Raw genomic sequence first — 7034 nt, 5'->3', positions numbered from 1 at the left:
ACACAAAAATATACAGAGAGAACAGACCTGCCAGTTTGCAGTCCAGTCCATGATGGACTGAGCTTGGAAATTACCACTCTGTCCTAACAACAAATAAAAAACTGAACAAACTGAAAAATCAACAACTCTACTTAGATCCATAAGAGAAGTGAGTTCACAAGGCAAACCACTTTCCCCCAAATTGGAAAGACAGACAGGTAAATACAGAGAATAACAACTTACCAGACCAGAAACCCATGAACAGACACCTCCATGGGAACCTGTGCTGGGGTAAGAAAACCTGAATGGTCACCGATGAATCACTGGAGGCTCAGTGTGGACAAGTCTGAGAGTCAAAAACTCCTGGGGGACCCAGTCATAGTGGGGTGAGTTTTACCTCTAGGAGCTTACAAGTTCTCACAGTGAATATTTTGGAGGGGAAAAAACAAAAAAAACAAAAAAACACCCTTCTGTTTCTGGCAGAAGGAGGAAAGAAAAGGTAGCCATTTTGAAATACATCAGAGCAATCTGTTCTTATTATCAAGGCCTACATTCAGGAAGAGCTAGTTAAATAGGACTCAACTTACTAGGGTTTTATCAACTTACGAGGGTTTTGTCAGAGTCTAACTGACTTGGGAGAAGGGAAACTCCAACTCCTGCTCACTCTGTCCTTTCATGCAAGGGAAGGCAAATATCCAATTCCAGCCCACTCTAACCACTCTAACAATTCTGTCCCACCTGAAGGAGAGAAGACTTGTAAATATCATAGTCCAGAGGCACAGGCTCACTAAAAGACAGTTGAAATTAATTTTTTCTCTCCTTTTTCTGCCTTTTTTTTTGTTTTATTTATTTATTTTTGTTTTGTTTTGTTTTGCGTGTGTGTGTGTCGGGGAGGTAATTAGGTTTATTTATTTATTCTTATTTGTTTGTTTGTTTGTTTATTTATGTAATGGAGGTACTGGAGATTGAACCCAAGACCTCATGCATGGTAAGCATGTGCTCTACCACTGAGCTATTACCCCCCTGCCCTGGTATAGTGTTATTTGAAAGCGGACTTGGATTAGTTGTAAATGTATATTGCAAACTTCAGGGCAACCACTATGAAAAGTAAAAATAGTATAACTTATATGCTAAGAGAAACAGGTTCACTGATGGAGAGGAATTTTGCCTCAGAATGAATCACATGGGTCTCACCCATATCTGGTTTACATGTCATTTAGATGAGACTTTGGACTTTAAATATTAAAGCTGATGCTAGAGAAAAGTTAGATTTTTGGGACTATCAGGATGGAATGTATCTATTTTGCATGTGAAAAGGACATAAATTTTGGGAGGCCAGAAGGAGAATGCTATAGGCTAAATGTGTCCTGCCAAAATTCATATGTTGAGACCCCAAGCACCAATGTATGGCTTTAAAAGGTGGAACCTTGAGAGGTAAGTAGGTTTTGATAAGGTCATGAGGGTAGAGTCCTCATGATGGAATTAGTGTCCTTATAAGAAGAGACCAGAGAGTTTGATCTCTGTCTATTCACAAATTGAGAACGCAGCAAGTAAATGGCCATCTGTAAGCCAGGAAGAACACACTCACCAGACACTGAATCAACCAGCACCTTGGTCCTGGACCTCCCTGTTCCCAGAACTTTGAAAAATAATGTTTGTTGTTTTGGCAACTCAGTATAAGATATTTTGTTTTAGCAGCCCCAACTGACTAAGACACCTATGTGTAAATCTAACAAAGTATGTGTAAGCTTTATATGAGGAAAACTATAAAACTCAGAAGAAATCAAAGAAGAACTAAATAAATATAGAAATATACCATATCCATGAATAGGAAGATCCAGTATAGTCAAGATGTTAGTTACTCCAAACTTGATCTATAGATTCAATAAAATCCCACTCAAAATTGCAGCAAGTTATTTTGTGGGTATTGACAAACTGTTATTAAGTTTTCAGTAAGAGGTAAAAGACTCAGAATAGCCAGCACAAAAAGGACAAGAATGAAATTGAAGGACTGACACTTGACTTCAAGACTTACTCTAAAGCTACCCTAGTCAAGAAAGTGTGATATTAGCTTAAGAATAGTCAAAGAGATCAATGGAACAGAAAAGAAAGCCAAGAAATAGACTCACATAAATATAGTCAACTGATCTTTGACAAAGGAGCAAAAGTAATGCAATGGAGAAAAGATAGTTTAAGGTTTTTTTAAACAAATGGTGCTGGAGCAATTAGACATCCACATGCAAAGAAATTAATCTAGATACAGACTTCACAATTTTTAGAAAAATTAACTAATGATGGATCACAGATATAAATGTAAAATGCAAAACTGTAAAACTCCTAGAAGATAACATAGAAGAAAATCTAGATAACCTTGAGTTTACTGATGACTTTTTAGATACAATATCAAAGGCACAGTCAATGAAAGAAAGCAATGATAAGCTGAACTACATTAAAAATAAAAATTTCCTCTCTGCAAAAGGCACTGTCAAAAGAGTGAAAAGACAAGCCACATACTGGGGGAAAATATTTGCAAAAGATATACTACAAAAATGATTGTTATCCAAACTATTCAGACAACTATTAAAACCTAATTTAAAAGTGAACAACAAGATGAAAATAGCTCAGCTATAGATAGATACCTATTATAATTGAGATGAGGAAAACACTGGAATGAAAATTGCATTTAGATTGTTTTCAGAACAACTGCATTCTTTCACTATACAGCTTGCTACAATAAAAATCTGATATACCTTTAAAACATTTCTTTTCTTAGCCCAGGTTTTGTTGTTAATACATGATTCAGAATAGTGAAATTGTGTTTTGGGGTTTTTTTGGTTTTTTTTTTTTTGAGAGGCTATTGAGTTAGAGTGAACTATGTTTAAATCCCTGCTTCACCACTGTCTAAGTCATTTGGTAATATTATTTAAACTTTTTAAGCTTTAATTCCCTCACTGTGAATAATAGAACCTACTTTGTAGAGTTGTTGTGAAGATGAGATAAAATAAGTAAATTTTATTCACACACTTAGAAGTTACACGGTCATAAAGATATACCATCAGTTGCCTTAAATTTCTTGTGGCTCAAACTCCTATAAAACATATTGAAGGAAATATCTTCATTCAGAGGTTTTACCTCTCAAGGAAATCTGCGTTTCCTAGGTAGTTATAATACTTGATACTTTCTCAATGATTTTTTTTTTCACAGAATGTTAAAACTTTTGACAGGAAATTAGTTGAAAGCCTATAGCCTCCAACATACCTAGCAACCCATAATTTCCATCTTTACCTTCATGAAGCACATGTTATTCTTAACACTTTCCTTATATTAGAGCAGGCAGATAGCTAGATATGAGCAGAGAAAGAGGGGCATGGGACAAATGGCAGGAAACCACACATCTTGTGAACAACAGCGGTCCTTGGGCAGACAGAAAAGCAGGAACCTCTAGAGTACAAGAAATCACACAGTTTGGGTTGACAAGTGTCCTGGAGGCAGACAAAGAAAAGTAGGAAAAGGGAGAAATCTCCAGTGTCTGAATGTAACCTTTTGCTCATTATGGCCTCATTACAGTAAAATTAGCCTTGCAGATTAGACGTATCCATCATGCAGTAATGTCATGACACTTCTAATCCAGACTACATAAAAGCAAAAATCTCTCCTCCCCTCAGGAAGGTGGGGCTGGGATGAAAATCAGGGAATATGACCCCAAACCCTTCCCCACATGAATATTCCCCCCATTCATTTTTACACCCTATGTAACCAAACTGCCAAAGAAACTCAGCAAAGCTACTCATCTGAGTCTGCTCACTCTCCCCTTGAGAGGGTAATATCTATAGCTTAATAAATCCTCAGTTTATTTTCTGGGCCTCTGTGTCTCATCTCTGAATTCTTTCTGCAATGAGACAAGAACCTGGTCACCAGCAACACTTTGGAACCTAGTTACATACCTTCCAGTAATGCCAAAGATTTTTAAAGACATAAACAAGTTTATTCTAAAATATATGCAGAAAGGCACAGAACCTAGAAAAACTAAAATAATTTTGAAAAGAAAAGTGAAGTGGGCAGACTCTGTCTCCTAGATTAAGGCCTACTATGTAGTTACAGTGATCAAGACAGTGTAGGATTGGTATGGAGGGATAGACACAAGATTAATGGAACAGAAGCATAACTCAGAAATAGACCCATTCAAATATGCCCAACTGATTTTTGACAAAAATTTTTAAAAATTCAATGAGTAAAAATAATCTTTTCTACAACTGGTCATGGAGCAATTACACATCCATACACACACACACACGCACACACAATTTTTTAAAGAATTCAAAATGGATTACAGACTTAAATGTAAAATGTAAAACTATAAAATTTTAGAAAAGTTATGGGAAGATCTTCATAATTTAGAGCTAGGCAAAAAGTTTTTAGACTTGACACCAAAAGCATGAGCCATACAAAGATAAGTTGATTAATTGGACTTCATCAAATTTTTTTTAAAAACATATTTTCCTTTGTGAAAGCTCATGTGAACAGGATAAAAGGACAAGTCTTGGTTTGGGGAAAACGTTTGCAATCAGCCTATCCTACAAAGGACTAGTATCTAGACTAAAGAATTCTTGAAATTAAATATTTATAAGAACTGTATTAAAAATGACCAAAGACATCAACAGACATTTCACTAAAGAGAACATGTAAATGTGAAAGAAACACATTAAAATACATTCTGCAATGTTAGCGATCAGGGAAATGCAAGTCAAGAACTACAGTAAGCTATCACTATGCACTTATTAGAATAACTAAAATAAAAAAGAGTGACACCACAAAATGCTAGCACATCCAGATCCAGAGAAACTGGAGCTCTTGTGCCTTGCTAATGTGAAATGATAGAGCCACTTTAGGAAAAATTGGCAGTTTCTAATAAAACTAAACATGCAATTACCATATGATCCAGAAATTTCATTCTTGGACATTTATCCAAAGAAATGACAACTCATGTTCACAGAAAAGATTGTACATAAATGTCCATGGCAGCTTTATTTGTAAAAGCCAAAAGTTTCAGATGTCCTTCAACTGGTAAATGATCAAACAAAATGTGGTGCATGCATAACATGGAATACTATCTCAGTAATGAAAGTAAACTATTGAAACATACAAGTAAGTACTGAGCAATTTAAGCAAATAAACATACTGATTCAACTTAGTTGCATCTCCTTGGAGTTATGTGGAGTGAAAGAAGTCAATCCCAGACTGTATACCATATGGTTTCACTTATGTACATTTTTGAAATAACAAATTTTAGAAATGGTGGACAAATGGAGGTTTACATGGGTTAAAGACAAGAGGGAGAGGGAAAGATGTGGGAGCAGTCATAGAAGGGCAATATCAGGGATTCTTTTTGATTGAAATGTTCAGTATCTTGACTGTGGTAGTGGATTCACAAACTTCCTGGTGTGATAAAATGTTGTAGAACTAAATACAAACATACACACACACACACACACACTTCACAAATGAGTACAAGTAACCTCATGAAATCTCAATAAGATCATTGGGTTTTATCAATGCCAATATTCTAGCTGTGATATTGTTGTATAATTTTACAAATATTACTGTTGGGAAAACCAGGTAAAAGATACACAGTAGATTTCTCTATAGTTTCTTAAAACTGCATGTGAATCCATAATTATCTCAATAAAAATTTCTTTTCTTTCTTCTTTGAAGAAAATGTCTCAATTTCTAGTTTTAGTGTTAATGGTGGAAGTTTAAAAAAAAGAATTATACAGAAAAAACCATCTAGGGAAATACTAAAAAATTCATCCTGCTGTATGTATGTAGAGCAATTAGCATTGTGTCCTCTTGCAACACAGAGTGAATGTTCAACAAATGTTATCTAATAGGCACAATGACCCCACCTCAGTGAGGGAAGAATTATTCCTGGTAGTCTAATTTGGACCTCTGAACATATTTTTCCATAGAAACTTTGTTAAACATAATATAATGTTTTGTGCTACAATCTGTTTAGAACAAAACTTAAGGGACCTTAGAAGTTCAGTAAGATTTTATGGGAGTGGTGTAGATATCTATTTGCCATACCAAATATTTCCTAGGAGAAAAATAATTAATTTCCAAACAAATAAAATACAAATGAACTTTACAACCTTCTCAAAAATCATAAACTGTTTTTATATTTACAGGGATTTAAAAATATTTTATTTTAATGCAAATATATTTTTCATATCTAAATATATGTATAAATTTTATTTCAAAAATTATTAGTGCCACAGTCATTATTTGCCATTGAAAGAAATTAAATACACTGCCAAGAAAAAAATTAAAAAGTTGATCTATCTTTAAAGAATGCACCAATTATTTTTATACATATTTTATAATTTTTGACTGATTTTCTTTCCATATATCTCTATTTTATATTTGTTTTCATTAATTGTGCTCTTTCTCTTTTTTCAGCTTCTTTAAATCAAGACTCTAATGTCTATGAATAAACTGTGTAGACCTGAAGAAAGAAATTATTTCATAAAAAGTGATTGAATATTAGGAAAATCTGAAAAAAATAATTGAGATGAATGTGCAGACAGCAAAATAATTAATGGGAATATTATGATGAAAATCAAAGTTAGAGTTAAAGTAAGGAATACCTTAAAATTCTGCTTGTGATTATTTCACTTTGGGGGATGCATAAAGGAGAACAAAATCAAGTGTTTTTGATGACTTGCAAGTATTATAACAAAGCTAAATAAACACTATATACTAGTCATTGCTTATATGGCCTAAAGAATATTTTAGTTACTAGTATTAAACTTTCTCTCATTAAGCAACATAAAAGAGTTGAGTCTCCAGCACTTGGGCATCTGCTTCTAATTAGGGCAATTTAAATTTAAATAATTCAATTAAAATTTGGTCCTTGATTCTGATAAAACAGCACTGGGAGTTATGCATCAAAAGAAGCAGGCTCTATTTCTAGTAAAAGAAATGGAGGGAGAGAGGGTAGGCAGCCCAAAAACACTGACAATTTTAAGACCCATATGCTGCTAGTATGCAAGACATCT

General features: G+C 34.1%; 1 non-coding gene across 1 annotated transcript; it reads right to left on the bottom strand.

Moving 5' to 3' along the window:
* Positions 1 to 929: 929 nt before the first annotated feature.
* TRNAG-ACC lies at positions 930 to 1002 on the bottom strand. The gene has a single exon. It is a non-coding gene; the product is annotated as a tRNA-Gly (tRNA).
* Positions 1003 to 7034: the final 6032 nt, after the last annotated feature.

This window comes from Camelus ferus, chromosome X (assembly GCF_009834535.1).
Source record: "Camelus ferus isolate YT-003-E chromosome X, BCGSAC_Cfer_1.0, whole genome shotgun sequence".
Taxonomy (NCBI): Eukaryota; Metazoa; Chordata; class Mammalia; order Artiodactyla; family Camelidae; genus Camelus; species Camelus ferus.
The sequence above is the reverse complement of the archived record's forward strand: the minus strand, read 5'-3'. Positions and strand labels throughout refer to the sequence as shown.